This window comes from Protopterus annectens, chromosome 4.part0 (assembly GCF_019279795.1).
Source record: "Protopterus annectens isolate FY-2018-M chromosome 4.part0, PAN1.0, whole genome shotgun sequence".
NCBI classification, from domain to species: domain Eukaryota; kingdom Metazoa; phylum Chordata; order Ceratodontiformes; family Protopteridae; genus Protopterus; species Protopterus annectens.
Window position 1 is genome coordinate 1,922,787,084 of NC_056733.1, and position 19,532 is coordinate 1,922,806,615.

Consider the following 19,532-nt stretch of genomic DNA (forward strand, 5'->3'; position numbering starts at 1 on the left):
TTTACAGAAAAGCAGAAAACACAATAAATGCTATGATTTTCGATTAAATGCTATCAAAAGCTAGTACACTTGAGTGTATTGGCCTGTAGTTTAACTTTTAGGCAAAACTTAAACTAGCAAGTGCAGTAAACAGTTTTAGCTTATAAACACAGTAAAAACAGTGCAGACTTTGATAAAACAAGCAGAAACAGTGGTCGAAAGGCACAAAAAGTCGAAAAAGCCAAGAAAAATACTTAAAATCTGGAAAGGTAGTCTTTTCTGGTCTCTGCTGCTAGAGGAACACTGCTGGCCACCACGAGGAGCTGTGCTGAGTTCTCAATAGCTGGAAAAGCCCGCCAAAACGCGCTTTATAGCAGGGGCTGGAAAAGACAGGAAGTGACCCAAATTGGCCAATAGACTACAAGTTACTGCCTTAAACCACTCCTCTAAGGACAAACAGGCAGCTCAGTACTCCCCACTCTCACTGGTGAGTAAAGAAACTTCCACCTGACCAAACAAGGAAAATGGAGAAACACAGGAACCAAGACAAAGCCCAGGGATCAGCAAAATCTGGTCTCTGGAACACTAGTTAGAAAAGTATGGAAAAACAAGGATTTTTTGTTTTTTCAAGTTTTTTTACAGAAAAGCAGAAAACACAATAAATGCTATGATTTTCGATTAAATGCTATCAAAAGCTAGTACACTTGAGTGTATTAGCCTGTAGTTTAACTTTTAGGCAAAACTTAAACTAGCAAGTGCAGTAAACAGTTTTAGCTTATAAACACAGTAAAAACAGTGCAGACTTTGATAAAACAAGCAGAAACAGTGGTCGAAAGGCACAAAAGTCGAAAAAGCCAAGAAAAATACTTAAAATCTGGAAAGGTAGTCTTTTCTGGTCTCTGCTGCTAGAGGAACACTGCTGGCCACCACGAGGAGCTGTGCTGAGTTCTCAATAGCTGGAAAAGCCGGCCAAAATGCGCTTTATAGCAGGGGGCTGGAAAAGACAGGAAATGACCCAAAATGGCCAATAGACTACAAGTTACTGCCTTAAACCACTCCTCTAAGGACAAACAGGCAGCTCAGTACTCCCCACTCTCACTGGTGAGTAAAGAAACTTTCCCCTGACCAAACAAGGAAAATGGAGAAACACAGGAACCAAGACAAAGCCCAGGGATCAGCAAAATCTGGTCTCTGGAACACTAGTTAGAAAAGTATGGAAAAACAAGGATATTTTTTGTTTTCAAGTTTTTTTACAGAAAAGCAGAAAACACAATAAATGCTATGATTTTCGATTAAATGCTATCAAAAGCTAGTACACTTGAGTGTATTAGCCTGTAGTTTAACTTTTAGGCAAAACTTAAACTAGCAAGTGCAGTAAACAGTTTTAGCTTATAAACACAGTAACAACAGTGCAGACTTTGATAAAACAAGCAGAAACAGTGGTCGAAAGGCACAAAAAGTCGAAAAAGCCAAGAAAAATACTTAAAATCTGGAAAGGTAGTCTTTTCTGGTCTCTGCTGCTAGAGGAACACTGCTGGCCAGCACGAGGAGCTGTGCTGAGTTCTCAATAGCTGGAAAAGCCCGCCAAAACGCTTTATAGCAGGGGGCTGGAAAAGACAGGAAATGACCCAAAATGGCCAATAGACTACAAGTTACTGCCTTAAACCACTCCTCTAAGGACAAACAGGCAGCTCAGTACTCCCCACTCTCACTGGTGAGTAAAGAAACTTCCCCCTGACCAAACAAGGAAAATGGAGAAACACAGGAACCAAGACAAAGCCCAGGGATCAGCAAAATCTGGTCTCTGGAACACTAGTTAGAAAAGTATGGAAAAACAAGGATATTTTTGTTTTTCTCAAGTTTCTATTACAGAAAAGCAGAAAACACAATAAATGCTATGATTTTCGATTAGATGCTATCAAAAGCTAGTACACTTGAGTGTATTAGCCTGTAGTTTAACTTTTAGGCAAAACTTAAACTAGCAAGTGCAGTAAACAGTTTTAGCTTATAAACACAGTAAAAACAGTGCAGACTTTGATAAAACAAGCAGAAACAGTGGTCGAAAGGCACAAAAAGTCGAAAAGCCAAGAAAAAATACTTAAAATCTGGAAAGGTAGTCTTTTCTGGTCTCTGCTGCTAGAGGAACACTGCTGGCCACCACGAGGAGCTGTGCTGAGTTCTCAATAGCTGGAAAAGCCCGCCAAACGCACTTTATAGCAGGGGGCTGGAAAAACAGGAAATGACCCAAAATGGCCAATAGACTACAAGTTACTGCCTTAAACCACTCCTCTAAGGACAAACAGGCAGCTCAGTACTCCCCACTCTCACTGGTGAGTAAAGAAACTTCCCCCTGACCAAACAAGGAAAATGGAGAAACACAGGAACCAAGACAAAGCCCAGGGATCAGCAAAATCTGGTCTCTGGAACACTAGTTAGAAAAGTATGGAAAAACAAGGATATTTTTTTTGCTTTTTCAAGTTTTACAGACAAGCAGAAAACACAGTAAATGCTATGATTTTCGATTAAATGCTATCAAAAGCTAGTACACTTGAGTGTATTAGCCTGTAGTTTAACTTTTAGGCAAAACTTAAACTAGCAAGTGCAGTAAACAGTTTTAGCTTATAAACACAGTAAAAACAGTGCAGACTTTGATAAAACAAGCAGAAACAGTGGTCGAAAGGCACAAAAAGTCGAAAAAGCCAAGAAAAATACTTAAAATCTGGAAAGGTAGTCTTTTCTGGTCTCTGCTGCTAGAGGAACACTGCTGGCCACCACGAGGAGCTGTGCTGAGTTCTCAATAGCTGGAAAAGCCCGCCAAAACGCAATTTATAGCAGTGGGCTGGAAAAGACAGGAAATGACCCAAAATGGCCAATAGACTACAAGTTACTGCCTTAAACCACTCCTCTAAGGACAAACAGGCAGCTCAGTACTCCCCACTCTCACTGGTGAGTAAAGAAACTTCCCCCTGACCAAACAAGGAAAATGGAGAAACACAGGAACCAAGACAAAGCCCAGGGATCAGCAAAATCTGGTCTCTGGAACACTAGTTAGAAAAGTATGGAAAAACAAGGATATTTTTTTGTTTTTCAAGTTTTTTTTACAGAAAAGCAGAAAACACAATAAATGCTATGATTTTCGATTAGATGCTATCAAAAGCTAGTACACTTGAGTGTATTAGCCTGTAGTTTAACTTTTAGGCAAAACTTAAACTAGCAAGTGCAGTAAACAGTTTTAGCTTATAAACACAGTAAAAACAGTGCAGACTTTGATAAAAAAAGCAGAAACAGTGGTCGAAAGTCACAAAAAGTCGAAAAAGCCAAAAAAAATACTTAAAATCTGGAAAGGTAGTCTTTTCTGGTCTCTGCTGCTAGAGGAACACTGCTGGCCACCACGAGGAGCTGTGCTGAGTTCTCAATAGCTGGAAAAGCCCGCCAAAACGCGCTTTATAGCAGGGGGCTGGAAAAGACAGGAAATGACCCTAAATGGCCAATAGACTACAAGTTACTGCCTTAAACCACCCCTCTAAGGACAAACAGGCAGCTCAGTACTCCCCACTCTCACTGGTGAGTAAAGAAACTTCCCTGACCAAACAAGGAAAATGGAGAAACACAGGAACCAAGACAAAGCCCAGGGATCAGCAAAATCTGGTCTCTGGAACACTAGTTAGAAAAGTATGGAAAAACAAGGATATTTTTTTTGTTTTCAAGTTTTTTTTACAGAAAAGCAGAAAACACAGTAAATGCTATGATTTTCGATTAAATGCTATCAAAAGCTAGTACACTTGAGTGTATTAGCCTGTAGTTTAACTTTTAGGCAAAACTTAAACTAGCAAGTGCAGTAAACAGTTTTAGCTTATAAACACAGTAAAAACAGTGCAGACTTTGATAAAACAAGCAGAAACAGTGGTCGAAAGGCACAAAAAGTTGGAAAAGCCAAGAAAAAATACTTAAAATCTGGAAAGGTAGTCTTTTCTGGTCTCTGCTGCTAGAGGAACACTGCTGGCCACCACGAGGAGCTGTGCTGAGTTCTCAATTAGCATAAATGTGTTCAAGTATTCTTTCCTTCAGAGACCTGCCTGTCTTCCCTACATAGAAACTATGGCACACTGTACAATGGGACAAATAGACTAGGTGCTCTGTTTCACAGGTAGCATTGATGTGAAACTCATATGTCATTAACTGGTCTGGATGTTCAAACTTAGAAGTACTGTCTATATATTTGCAGAAATTACATCTGCCACATTTTTGTACCTTTTTCCTATAGCTGACCTTGTAGGGCCATTCTTCCTATCATTAACCTTAGGTTGACATAATTGTCTCGTCAAAGATTTATAGTTATTCAGTGAATACTTAGGTTTCACATCTATTAAACTACTAATGCTCTTATCTAACCTCAATATGTTCCGGTGTTTCTCTATCACATTCTTATATGTTCATGCATCTTTAGAGTAATAAAATGATATTCTAGTTTGCTTCTTTTCTCTAATATTATCTTTCTGCCCATTACTGTGTCCTCTAAAGTGTTAACTCCTAGAAAAATATGGTTTGGCATTTAAACATCTATGTTTACTTACTTCCTTGATGCTGTTCTGTATGCCATTAATGTGATATAAATCACTACTAGTTTGCTTAACTTGATGAACAAAATCTTCATCTATCACATTCAATCTTGAAGCTCTATAAAACTGGTTCTGAATGACATTTCAAAAATATATAGGGGGTGCATACTATCTTTGGCTAATAAATGGTTTATGTGGCATTCTTTCTTATGCAGATGAGTGACCACAGTGCCATCATTTTTTTTCTTTTCAACATTGACATCTAAGAAATGTACTGTTTTCATAGAATATGTATGTGTAAACATCAGAAATGTAGAGGTTTGATTAATATATTGTACAAACTTCTCCAGTACTTCAGTGTTTCCTCTCCACAAAATAAAGAAGTCATCCACAAACCTCTACAAAAGTTGCACTCTGTCTGCATATGGACCCTTCCATATGAACTTAGTTTCCCACACTGCCATTATGGCATTGGCTTAGCTATTGGCACACAAGGTGCCTATAGCTACACCATTAGACTGCTAATAATGATCTCCCCCAAAAACAAAAACATTGTTCCCTAACACAATGCTTAAAAGCTGACTTACTTTCTCTATAGTATGTGTCAACCATGAACATCTCCCTTAAAAGTGCAGATGCTCTCTATTCCTACGGCATTCGGTATCACTTTAAATGAAGACATCACATCAAGGGTTACCATATATGTCTTCTGCATCACCTCAAAGTCTCACGTATACTTAAACAAATCAGTCAGAAAATGTTCAGTATCTCTTAAAATGTGCTGTATGTTGTTAATCTTAGGTCTCAAGAATTTCTCTAAGTATATTGAGACTGCTTCTGTGCACCAATTCCTTCCAGATACTATTGGGCACATAGGGGGACACCTAACACTTTTATGAATTTTAGATAACCCTTGTATGACCTGAAATCTCAAATTTCAGCATTTCGAGTACATAAAGCCAAAACCATCAGAACACTGAAACCCCACAAAGCTGAAATCAAAAACCCGAACATGCATACACTATACAACACACAAACCACAGCACCTACACCCAAAAATCATAAACACAACAAAACACCACACATACACATACTTACACTAAACATAAGTAGGGGGATAAGCCCCCCTGCACCCCCCACACCCCCCCCTACTTATATATACTAACTCCGAGGTCGCACAAACAGAAAAAAAAAAAACATCAGACACACACATTCTACAGTCCCTCACACACACACACACACACACACACACACACACACACACACACACACACACACACACACACACACACACACACACACACACACACACACACACATCAGTTACAAAAGCACTCACATACACTCACTCACCTGAATGTCCGAGCACCAACATCCCAAACAAACACTTCTCGTAATGTAGCATCACTGCATAAGCATGGATTTGACATATTTGCATTCTATTCTAAAGTTTCAGCTTCATACACTTGAAATGCTGAAATTCGGGACTACAGCATTTCGCGTATATGAAGTGAAACCACACACACACACACACACACACACACACACACACACACACACACACACACATATATATATATATATATATATATATATATATATATATATATGTTATCATTTATTTATCGACATTTGATTACTGGGAAAGTCCAACTGGGTCGACGCCCATTTTCAGTGGAGACCCAGGGAGAAAAGCTCCAACTTATTACAAAACATTTTAAGAACAATAATTTCACAATCTTCAAAAATAAAAATAAACATCTGCAGTTTAAATATTTGTAACAAATTAAACATAATATAAAAATACTGGTTAAAAATCAATACAAGGTATATGACAACTATTTAATATTTAGAGAAATTTTAGTTTGTAGAGAAATTAAGGGTAAGTTAGTCTAATGCAAATAGAAATTGCAATATGAAGTGAGAGAAAAACAGGCTTATAGTATATTTAGATAGAACGTCAGGGAAGAGTATTACATAGCAGTAAGGAAGTAAATGAAAAAAGGGAGAGTAAGGCGGTATAAGGAATGAAAAGGCATTTGTTCACATTTAGGAATACAGTTTATCCTGGTTTTGAGCAAGAAATGAGACAGATTTCAGCTTGGAAGTCTTCCAGAGTGGTTTTGAAAGATGGGAGGGAGGGTATAGACCTGATAGATACCAGTAAGTAGTTCCAGATCTTGGCAACCTTGCACGAATATCAACAATGTCCTGCAGATATGCTAGATTTGTAGATAAACAAGAGTTTTTAGTCACTAGATCACGATGACTGATTGGGAACATAATTGTGTATAGTCTTTTTTAGTGCTGGACAGGGAAATGGGTACTGGATAATTTTTTAGGTGGTAAAAAGCTGTGTATATGTTAGTTGATGAGGTAGTTCTAACCAATTTAGCCTTTTTAATGCTCTACAGTGGTAGATTCTGAAATGGGTATTCACTGCAAATTTAATAACTTTGTTATAGCATTTCTCAAGATTTAATTTTTGTGAAGCCTGTCTGTTAGTAAGCATGAGAGCGCTATAAAGAAGTGTATGGAGGAGATAAATAGTGGCAAGTATAGTTTTAGTCACATCTGTGAGAGAGTTTTTGACTCTGTAAAGCATCCCTAGTTTTTGATGAGTTTTTCTATGCAATTTTGAGTATGCAGGTCGAATGTAAGATTATCATCCACTATCACCCCTAATAGTTTGCTATGAGAAGTGACTTCGATAGTTGTATTATCAAGAGAGAGGACTTTACATTTTGTTTTTTCGTGATCCTCTTGGTGAGGTACTTTTGGGGTCTTTCCAGTTGTTGCAGGTGTCTGGTAAGGTACATCCCAAAAGGGGCATTGTACTCAATTATGGGTCTGATGAGGGATGATGGGTCTGATGAGGGATGAGTAAAGAGGCACGATGACCTCCCCTGATCTAGATGTGAATCCCTTCATGATTAGGTGGGCTATATAAAATGTTTTTCTAACCACTTTGGCCACGTGGTTGTCAAATGAGAGATTGCTATCAACTTGGGTCCCCAGGTCCCTAATTACTTCTTCCGTACTTAATGGATTATCACCTATGTGGTAATTTGTGGGCACTTTGTTTTTGCCAAAGGGGATGACTATACACTTTATGGCGTTTAGCTTGAGGCCATGGCTCTGGCACCAGTTGTCTGTTTCTATGAGGCCCTTTTGTAGAATGCTTGTGTCGGCTGGAGAGTTGATTATGGCGCCCAGTTTGCAGTCATCTGTGAACTTGGTCAGCCACAGTCCTTCCGTGTTAGCCTGTACCTCCGAGAAATATATACCGAACAAGAGAGGTCCCAGGACTGAGCCTTGTGGGCCGCCACTTATAACTGGTTTGGAGTCTGACATGGCTCCAGCAATTCTAACCATGTGGGTTCTGTCCTTGATCCAGTTTGCAACCCATCTAGTGACATAGGGGTTTATATTTAAGCTGGTGAGCTTATCTATAATGCCCGAGTGGGGTATTGTATCGAAGGCTTTTGCAAGGTCCAGGTAGGCTGTGTGGACCACCTTCCCCTCGTCAATGGCCTTGGTGACTGTTTCAAAGAAATCAACCAAGTTTAAGAGGCAGGATCTGCCCTTAACAAAGCCAAACTGGGTAGGACTGCAGCAATCTGCTAAAGCACTTCAGTTGTAATAATAATAATAATAATAATAATAATAATAGTAATGATAATAATAAAATTCCTTTTAAACGTGCCTCCATTTCGACCGGTAATGCACCGCACTGAAGAATCATCAACCTTTGCTAATTCTATCCTGTGGTAGTTTGCACCCAGGACTGCTGCCCTCTTTTCCCCAGTCTAGCTATGCTACTGGGGTGGAATCAATGATTTGCAACTTTCTTTTTGCATACTGATCTGATTCTGCAAAGTTTTGTCAGATAGGAGAGAAGAGGTAAAATCACCATGGTAACAAATGAAAATCAGAGGGAAATGGGGAATTTTATGGGCTCATAGTGCCCCATAATGATAGAGTCCTATCTCATTGTGTTCTAAAACAAGGGAGAAGTGTTTTAGGATCCACAAAAAATCTGTATTGGAAGGAAGGAAAGAAGGAAGGTACCTGTATGATGCCATTGTTTAAATGCATAGTCTGAAGCTGTAGGGTATCCTGCCTAGGCTTCAGAATTACAGTATTTTGTAAATCAAGGAAAACTAGACCCTTTGGAATACACCTGAAGATGTGAAAACTGTGTGGAAAGTGAACCTGTATGAGAACACATGATGAAAAGTGTTTTATTTCCCCATACCTGCATGTTTGCATTATATTTCATAGATAAGTAGGTAGGTACTAGGCTATTGGCCCTAGGGCTTATATACACCTAAAAAAATGTTCTACCCTTTCCATAGCAGAGGATGGTCTTTTGTAAACTAATCCTATTCTCATCTGCAAGTTGGTGTCTCAAAATCATTGTCTGTTTTTGGATTTACAAGAAAATACTACACACCTCACTGAGGTAGCCTGAATAATAGTATCATACAACTTTGCAAACATATATACAGTTTTCTAGATAACACAAGCAATCATTTTATGGCAAATCTAAGAGCGAAAATTAATAGTATAAGCAATAATGCTTCCCTCTCCTTTGTTTTATAAGATGATATGACTGATGTTATGTCTGTTGCCTTTAACTGGGTTTCTATGGTAATTTTTGTGTGGGATTTATTAGTATTTATTATGTATTTGCATTTATATAAAAAGCACAAAACTGCTACCACTCACTTCTCCTGCATAAAACAGATCTGCCACCCTTGAAATATATGTACATTATCTTTGTGCATGTACGTAAGTGTGTGTGTGTGTTTGTGTGTTTTCCCTACTATATTTCCCCAGAGTCCCTGCATGTTACCTTATGCCTACATGTTTGCAACTGCTAAATGAATGGTTTCACATTGCCCGATTCAATCTTTGTTTATCATATTTTTTCCCTGAGTTAATTAAATTTTTCAGTTATACTCTTCTGTATGATATTACATAGGTTTATTTGTCACTATATATATATGTACACTCCTGGTGATGAGCAAAAAGAGGATATTCTTATTTTATTTTTGTTTATTTAAACTAAATAGACTGAAATGGCCTGTAGTATAGCACCAAACAGTAAAACTGAATATACATACCTTGATACAGATAATCAGTTATTGCTGATAAAACTGTACCAGTACATCTAAATAATAAAGACAATGACATTAAAATAGAAATAATCTTTATCCTGGAGACTGTACCTCCTGTAATCAACTGCTTTATGCCTGAGGCTGATACACTTAGGTTATAAGAAGGCTGACACTTTGTACAAGTAGTGGTCGGAATGGAGGTACTGTGCAGGAAGAAGCCATTTTACAGTGAGCCTGTCAACCTGTTCTGAACAGATGAATAGTGGACAAGCTTCTGAATTGTATTGTTATGGGCTAACAAAGACCAAATAAATGCACAGTAAATAAAAAATAAGATATGTATGCTTTTACTGCAGTCACTTTAAGATTAATCAGTAACTGCAAACTGTACTGATGGTAATGCATGCAATAATTCTACAGCACTTGGTTTTTGAATCATTTACCCCATGTTACCAAATGAATATGGAAATTTTACAGTTGGAAGGCGTGTTCTTTCAGGTAAGATGTCATATTTGTTACACTGCATAAGTCTGAGAGGAAATTAATGTTTCCTGATAAAGTATATTGGGAACATTTTCAGAATGTAAATTCTGTTAAAAAAGCAAATGTTGACCCATTAACTGGTTCAGATATGTAAATGGTATTGCTTCATTTCTCACTCAACTAATGATCTGCAATTTATATTTTAACACACAATGCCCATTTGCTTTTGCTGCTTTGGGGATGGGGGAATCCTAAGAGAATAGCAGGGTTTAATCTTTTGAGAATGTGCGAACTCTGAAGTTAACAAATAAAAATGTCTGCAGGTCTTGTGGTATTGACAAGCTTTTAAATTGTTGGTTCTGGAATTCTATCCTCCTCAGTAAACATGTTCAGCATAAACAAGAGACATTATACAAGACTGGACTGTGTCGATTTACACTTCGCATTAGTTGTACTTTTTGCATTATCATGGATTATAAAACTGTTTGTTTAGGTGTACAAAGAAAGCAACTTTTCATTTTTTGCAGCATATATTTCTGTACATATTTTCTGTCTGAGGAAAAAGGATCTGCACGTACAGCATACATAACCATAATGGGTTTTGTATTGTAAGCCATCAAAGTAATTAGAGAAGAAATGGTCAGGGACAGAACCATTAGAATAACATGGGCAATTTCAATGTTCTCTTTCTTTGAAAAAATAGATGACTCTGACAGCAATAAATGGATTCTTAACTCATTCCATCCTAAGGACAGCTATAATGGGTGAAAAAAAATGTATGGTCTGGACATCAGGCAGTGCTTTCGGGAATGATGAGTTAATGGTTCCTTTTTTGCTTTTGCCTTTTGTAAGGAGTGAATTGGCAGAGAGAAAAAAGTGAAGCTCTGTGGAAATAGCATCTCATGATAGAGACCCTTATTTTAGTTGTCTTGGTTACAGCAAATGGCTTTTAGGGCTAGGGGGTTTGTAAGTGGTGTATTACAATTATATGGATGGCAATGTATCACCGTAGTAAAGAAATCTATTCTGGTTTCAACAGACACCTTATTCTTATGTACCGAGATGCAAGCACTAAGCATTTTGTTTAGCTAAGTCTGACTTTTTTTCTTAAAAGAAAAAAGCTAGCCCTTGAAACAGCATAATCATTTATGTTTGGTGTATGTGTAATATGTGTGACAAATATAGGCATTAGAAAACACTGTGAAACATGAATCCCATCCAGTGGCAATATTTTAAATGCTGAGCATTGTTTAGTTGAGATAGTTACAACCAGATTTTATGATTTCTGCAATAATACTTTCCTTATTAAAAACTCTTTGCTGTTTTCTTTAATGCACTTCGTTTCTATAGCAATATATTTCACAAATATTAATTTTTTATTTATATGAACACACCAGGAACAAGCATAACTTTTCATAGCTAATGAAGGAACACAGTGTAGTTAGGTTAATTAAGTGTTCAGTCAAATCATGAAGAACTTTTAGGTTAGTAATAACAAGTGAACCAACTTGATTGTAAGACAAAAAAATTACTGGGACATTACAAAAAAGCTTTTCTCTCTCAACTCAGCATTAGTTATTTCTTTAGAAATCCATGTCTTCCTTTTTATTGCAAGACAGGTAATAGAAAAAAAAAACTGAAATTAAAATTTCCAAATGAACAGACATGAAGATAGCAGTGTTGTGAGGCATAGTTGGAAATGATGTTTTTCTTTTCTAGTTTGCCCTGTGTGTGCATGCGTGTTTATGTGTGCGTGTGAGTGCGTGCGCATGTGTGTGTGTGTTCTTATCTAAGGTGGCAGGTCCTGGAATTATTTAATGTAAATTATGCGGTTATGACAGATGTGGTCAACACGTTATGTAGCTTTGCTGTTAACTTCCCTGCATAAAAAGCAATCTTATAAGAAGACAAAAGGTGTTTGAGATTTTGCGCACCTTATATAAGTGTCTTTATTTCAGCCTCTCTAATGATGCATAAATACTGCCTTGTTATGCGGGTACAATCTAATAATAATAATAATAATAATAAAATATATCATATAAGTAAGGAATGAGAAAATAAATACAGGGCCTACTACAGGTGCCAATATGCTCATGTCACATGCTCGCAGAAGTTTGTTCTAAATGGCACATGATCTACCTCCCAAAAGCCTGATGTTAGTGAACTTCACAGTCCTCCCATAACCTGATCTAGGTAAACTGCATCATCCTTCTAGAATCTTTACTCTAGCCCTAAAACTCCGACCTGTTCCCTAACGTTAAAACTCCCTTTCATTCCTTAAAAAGGCTTGCATACTGCAGGAAAGTTAACCTGAGTAGTTTATGCTTAAATACCTGTTCGTAGTGCTGTTCAGTTATTTTACTGGATAAATGTAACTATCTTTAGATAGATACTGCTCACATATTGCAGGACAGTTAACTTGAATTACTGTTGTTTCACTCTTTGTACTGCTGTACTGAGTTTATTTACTGATGAATACATTATCTGTTGCTAAACAGGTTACTACAGGGCCGCCGAACACACCAACAGTATTATAATAAAGAGAAACGGCTCGCATACTACAGGAAGGTTAAATTGAGAAGTGCCTGTTTAAATAACTGTTTGTTTGTTAGAATTCTTTTTTACTATTGGAGGTTTTATCCATTACTAAACAGACTAAATCAGAACCGCCTAACTCAGAAATAGTACTGCAGTAGTTTGAAGCGGCTCGCACACTGCAGGGAAGTTAATTTGAGCCGTTTTACCTCAAACTGCTGTATGCTGCTCGCAATTTATTTTTTACTGGATGAAGGCACTATCATAGCTAAATAGACTAAATCTGAGCCGCCGAACTCAAAAACACTTTAACAGTAGAAAGACAAGGTTCGCATACTTTAGGTTAAATTGGGTAATTTGTTTAAATAGCTGCTCTTAGTTTTTTAACAAAGCTCCTCAGGGGCTTCCAGCCCGTAAGAAGTGCTCATTGGTACATAGGACTGCTAACATTTGGAACTAAATGACTGTGCTGAGTTTATGAAACTATATTCCTATGCATACTTCCTTAAATGTGTACATTATGGTAAAGTGTTACAAAGTGAAAGTATATACTGCACGTGTTGACTGTTAAACTTTTCTTCTCTCCTAGTAACCAACCCTTCCTCTGTACCTCCCTGCTGGACACCTTTCCCTACAAACAGCACACAGTAATTTTTTACATCCTAAGGACCCAACAACATCTACAGCGGAGTCCTAATTAATGGGACACTAGGCTGAAAGAGCCTCAAACTTTCAGTGAAAGTGCTTTGTGACTGTGTAAGACAAGACCCATATTTATTTTTCTTACTACTACTACTACCTAATTTTACTGCCAGCCTGCCTAGATTGTAAAGGTTTCACTTGGGAAGCGTCTAGCCTAGAGGAATAGCTGCTTAGTTACATTTAAATATCCCTTGAGCACTATATGCTCAGCCCTGCCTATAGGTATCCTATATTATAGGCCCAAGTCTGCTTATAACTATCTTTTTTGACCATAGAACACTATTTATTCAGCCCTGACACAAAACCTATTACCTACCTGTACTTAAGCACAGCTCACTCTCCACATATACCGGCACATATACTATAGCAGTGCACTCAGTTGCCTGATTATTTCCAGCCCATCCTAAAAGCTACTAACAGGGTCTATTGCCTGCTTCGCTCCCCTCCCTGCCCCCAATTTCCACCCGCCCCCAGTGGTCCTACCTTTATTGGTAACTGTAACCACTCCCATCTTTCAAAAAGCCAACCACATCACTACACCACCACCCCTCCAGCTTCCCACTACTATCCCTCCTGCTGTGCTAACATGTACAAGCACGTCATACCTATACTCACCACATGCACACTCCTTGCTTACATAACATCTTACCATACATCCCCCATTCCCCCACTGAACCTGTACCACTGTACTGCTACTCTTACCACCACTCATATCTCACCCCTACTCTGCCACTCTCTCACCAGGTCAAAAGCCTTCCCTATGCACCCTCCACATAGTGTATCTACCACAGTACCTAAACAGAAAGCATCCACACAACTCAACATAATAAACCTATCACTATACCTATTACCCAGAGAACACAATCATAAACCTTCCCTTATAAGCAAGCAAATACAGAAATTGATAAAACTAATAATCTCATCCATATCAAAGCTAGTACTCAGTCGAGACATCCACCCAAATCCTGGCCCCTCACTCTCCAACCCCACCCTTCATAATCAGACCAAAGACCACAATTTTTCTCAAATCACAGCCAATAGAAAACTAAATGACCTCCTTCTGCTAAGCTTAAACATTAGAAGCATATCCAACAAGGTGCATGAACTCCACCTCACTATAGACTTCCTGATATACTAATCCTTACAGAAACATGGCTAAACCACACATTACCAATGAGCAGATCCTCCCTACTGGCTACAGCGTACTAAGAGTAGACCAGCAAAACAAAAATGGAGGCGGCATAGCTATAATATTTAAACAGCATCTAAACATCCAGATCTTAAACTCAGCAGCTCCCCAAATAGGTAAGGAAGAAATAATATATACCAACCTTAAAATAATCCAAAATAAAACCATCAACATAATAGGATGCAACTTCCCACCAGGCCAGAATATCCATCCACTAGAAGACCTCCTCAACTGGACTACCCACTATCTGCCCCAAGAAACTATAATTTTAGGTGACTTCAACACTGACTGGCAAACCTGTTTAAGCAACCACCCAACCCATCACATAAACCTCCATGGCTTCACCCAACTAGTCAAATCACCTACTAGAATAAATAAAAGCTCCAAAAAACACACTATCCTGGATTGGATACTAGTCAGTAAGAGCCTCCAGTTTTATATAGCTGGCTGCCTAGCAGAAAGCCTCAGTGATCACTCCCCAACCTTCCTACTCAGAAGGCACCTATACCAAGCAAAACCTGTCATCTACCATCATATATGCAAAAAAATAAACTTTAACCCTCTCTCATTCAACTCAGCCCTTAAAGAATGTAACTGGCAACCTCTAAGGTATCTCTGTCTAGATGATGCAGTTGACTACTTTAATTATACCTTCCTGAGCATCCTTAATTATCAAGCCCCCATGAGAGTTTCCAGAACCAGGGTCCAACCATCCCCATGGCTACAGAAAACCACTAAGTCTGAAATAAAAATCAGGGATAAAGCCTGGGAGCACTGGCGCAAAACCAAAAACCCCTCTACTAGACAGAAACTCCTAGAACTATGCAATAGAGTCAAAAAGTTAATAAAACAGGACAAAATCCAATACTACCAGTCTGCCCTTACCTCCTCCCAACATAACCCCAAACAATTCTGGTTCTCAATAAACTCTATCCTCCACCCAGGCAAAGTAGGTACCCCCACTCCAAACATCACTCACTCCACCGAAACAATTGCTACCTCCTTCAACAAACATTTCACAAAAATCGTGCTGTCACTAGCTAGACAACACAACCCCCCCTCTCAAACCCACATCTCTAACTCCAACTAGCAATCTCCCCGCTAGCTTCTCTTTCTCCCCTGTTCCTACCTCCAAAATAAAGAAACCGCTAACTAAACTTAAACCCACCAAATTAGCAGCAGACAACCTCCCAAGTGAATACCTACAACTCGCAGCTGACGCTCTAGCCTACCCAGTATCCATCTTGATAAACAGATCTCTATCAGAAAGTTACATCCCCACACTTTGGAAAGTATCACACATAATTCCCCTCTGCAAAGGCGGCCCCTCCACAGAGCTAACCAATTACCGCCCCATAGCTATTCTCTCTCCACTCTCCAAAATACTAGAGAGATGCATCCATTCTCAGGTCTCAGATCACCTCCTTGCACAAAACCTCCTCTCAAACACCCAGCATGGTTTCCAAACAAACCACAGCACCACCACTGCCTTACTCTCTTTCACAAACACTATCCTACAGCATAAAAATGCTGGCTACCTTTCATCTGCTACTTTCATAGACCTATCTAAAGCTTTTGACATGGTAACACACAAAAAACTCATCTCTCTTCTCAACAACCTATCCTTCTCTCAATCAGTCACCAACTGGTTTCAAAGTTACCTATCTGATCACCAACAATTCATTGTATGGCAGGAAGACCTATCTCCCCAACTACCTATCTCCATAGGGGTTCCCCAAGGGTCCACCCTTGGTCCCCTACTCTTCTCTATTTTCACCAATAATCTAGCCTCTGCCACCACACAAGGCACACTCATACAATAAGCAGATGGCTCAACCATCATCTGCTCAGCCCACTCCCTACCCGAATTACAAAGAGTCATACAGGATGCCTTTTCCTCTGTGGAAACTTGGTTATCCGATGCCCAACTAATACTCAACCCAAACAAAACTAAATTACTAATCTTCCAACCCACCAAACTTACCCAAAACCTCTCTCACTTTAACATCACAGCAAAAGACAACACAACTATTCATCCTACAGAACACACCAAATTGCTAGGAGTTGAAATAGACAATAAACTGAACTTTGACATGCACATACCCATGACCATTAAAAATTCCACAAAAAACTAGGGGCACTATATAGAAATCAACAACTATTTACCAAAGCTGCAAAGATCTCAGTAGCAAATTCTCACCTTATCTCCACCCTTCTTTATGCCTTCCCAATATATATATATATATATATATATATATATATATATATATATATATATACAAACCTAAGACAATGCAATCTAAATAAGCTTGAAACGTGCTACAACAAAATCACAAAATTCACCACAGGAGCACCCTACCACTGTCTCTCACTGGCAGAACTGGGCTGGCTAGATCTCCCTTACCTCCTTCAATGGTACCAACTTGCACTCGCCCACAAACTAGTAAACCAACCACTAAAAGTCCCATCCCTTCAAAATCTACTCCAACCCTATCTTACCACCAGACCACTAAGATCCAGCAACAAAAACCTCCTACAGGTCAGTAGAGCCAATAACTCTGGTGGAGAAGCATTATTCTCCTGTGCTATAGCCAAATTATGGAACTTGTTCCCACCCTCAATCACCTCTGTAACATCTTGCACCCACTTCAAATCCTTACTAAAACACACCTAAAACCATGCAGAATATGCCCCTGCAACTTCCCCTCTAATAGCACCCACTCCTCCCACCACTCCCTCTCTCAGCACCCCACTAACTACCTATCTAGCACAGTAGCTTAATAACCTAGCTACTTACCATACAATAAAAAGTTCTTATTGAAACAATTGACAATGTCTGTTATGTACCTCACAAACAGAAATGTTTCTACTGTCTACTGATGAATATGGTCCAACATCTGTAACCTTGTAGAACATCTGTAATCTATATTTAAACCTGTATGTTTTTCCTACAGCTGATTTACTACCTTTGTCTTAATCTAGTATTATGTACTAAGCTGTAACTAAAGCTATAATTTGTAAATTATATATTTCTCAAAGTGTACAATTGTCTGAATAGTTGAATGTAGAGCTTTTCTCCTCGGGCCTCCACTGAAAACGGACCTGCGTCCAGTCGGACACTCCCGGTCAAGAAATGTATATAAAATAAATAAAAATAAAAAACTAAAGTCCCTGTTTGCTCCCTGATACCAAACGTCACCTTCCTGCTTCCTAAGACTACATTTCCTGATTGCTCACTAAACCTAAAATTTCACTCTCCCTCACTAAACATAACTTCCCTGGTTTCTTCCTAAACCTAAAACTGTCTTTCTCCCTTAAATACATTTAGGGAGTTGGGGGGGTGAGTTTAAACTTCCCTGGTGCTCTCTGACCACAGAAGCCTCCTTCCTGCGCCCTAGGCCTAAATTTCCTGATCGCTCACAAAACCAAAAACCTCACTCCCTCTTCCTAAACCTAAAATCTCACTCCCCTCCCTCAACATAACCTCCCCAATTGCTTCCTAATCAGAGAAATGCCTTTCACATCTAATCAAAAATTGTTCACTCACTAATCCTAAAACTTCTGTCATGCTCTCTAAGCCTAATGTCCCCAGTTGCTCCCTAAACCTAAACTTTCCTTCCTCTCCCTTAACCTAAATTCCACTTTTGTTCCTGAAACCTAAAGAGCCCCTCAAACATTGCCTAAAAGCCTGTTCTAAACTCCCACTTCCTCCCCACATCTTGTGCACTTGCCTGACGAGCTCAAATGTATGTGTGGGCAAGATGTGGTATCTCTAGTCTCTCTGTATGCTTTTCATACATTGTCTGAATGCATTCATGTTTGAGTGCAAGTTGCAGTCAACGCAGGCTGTAAGATGCTTTAACCCCTGGCTATGAGACTGCAACCTTCAAGCAGCCAGGACTTGTGTGTGTGTGTGTGTGTGTGTGTGTGTGTGTGTGTGTGTGTGTGTGTGTGTGTGTGTGTGTGTGTGTGTGTGTGTGTGTGTGTGTGTGTGTGTGTGTGTGTCTGTGTGTGTGTGTGTGTGTTTTAGAGCATTTCAGTCATCAAAAACTAAAACTAACCTCAGTAAAACCAGACAAAAGTGAAGACAATAAGTTTATTAAAAGATATCTCATTCTCTCTCTCTCTCCATGTATATATATATATATATATATATATATATATATATATGTATAGGATGCATCTTTTATTTCGACTGCGTAGTATACAGCTGTTTTGTCAACACAGCTTGGTCAACAAAACAGCTGATCAACAGTTTTTTTTTTTGGATTATTTTGTGGCAACATTAACAATGATTACATTTAATAATGTAGGCTTTTCTTAGTATACCCATATACTCAATATACTCCTACATTCTAGCAACATGAAATAGTTTTTTAATGAAGGCAAGTGTTATCTTATAATAATATTCCTGCAAGAGTTTTCCGGATTGCAAAGATAAAGAGCAAGACTGAAAGCACTGCAGCTGAAATGAGCTAAGAAATAAATATGCACCCAAAATGCAGGGTGTTGTGGTAGTGTTTGCATAGACTCGACTGAGCAATGAGAGGGAGTATCTCTCTATACTATGGAAATGTAACAGATATATTTATATAGACATGAAACCTACAGTCCATGTTAGACTGCATGGTGTGCAATGTTGTCACATAGAAACCAAGGCAAGTTTCTTGTACACTTATTTGTGGCTGCTTCCCCAAAATCTAACCACAATGCTTTAAGACTATTGGTGGTATTTATAGTTCAGCAGTTCGCACGTACTGTTATGAGCAAAAAGCACTGTTACATTTAAATGTAAAGGAGGTAAATGCAGTGCATTTGCGATGAATAGGGAAAAGTGAATGCATTTTGAAAAACATGCCTACTTAGGGAAAAAGCATAAAATATCTAAAGACTATGGTAGAACTGTAAGCTTCGTATTACGTTGTAGAACTTTGAATCTATTCAGATATAAGGCATTGATGT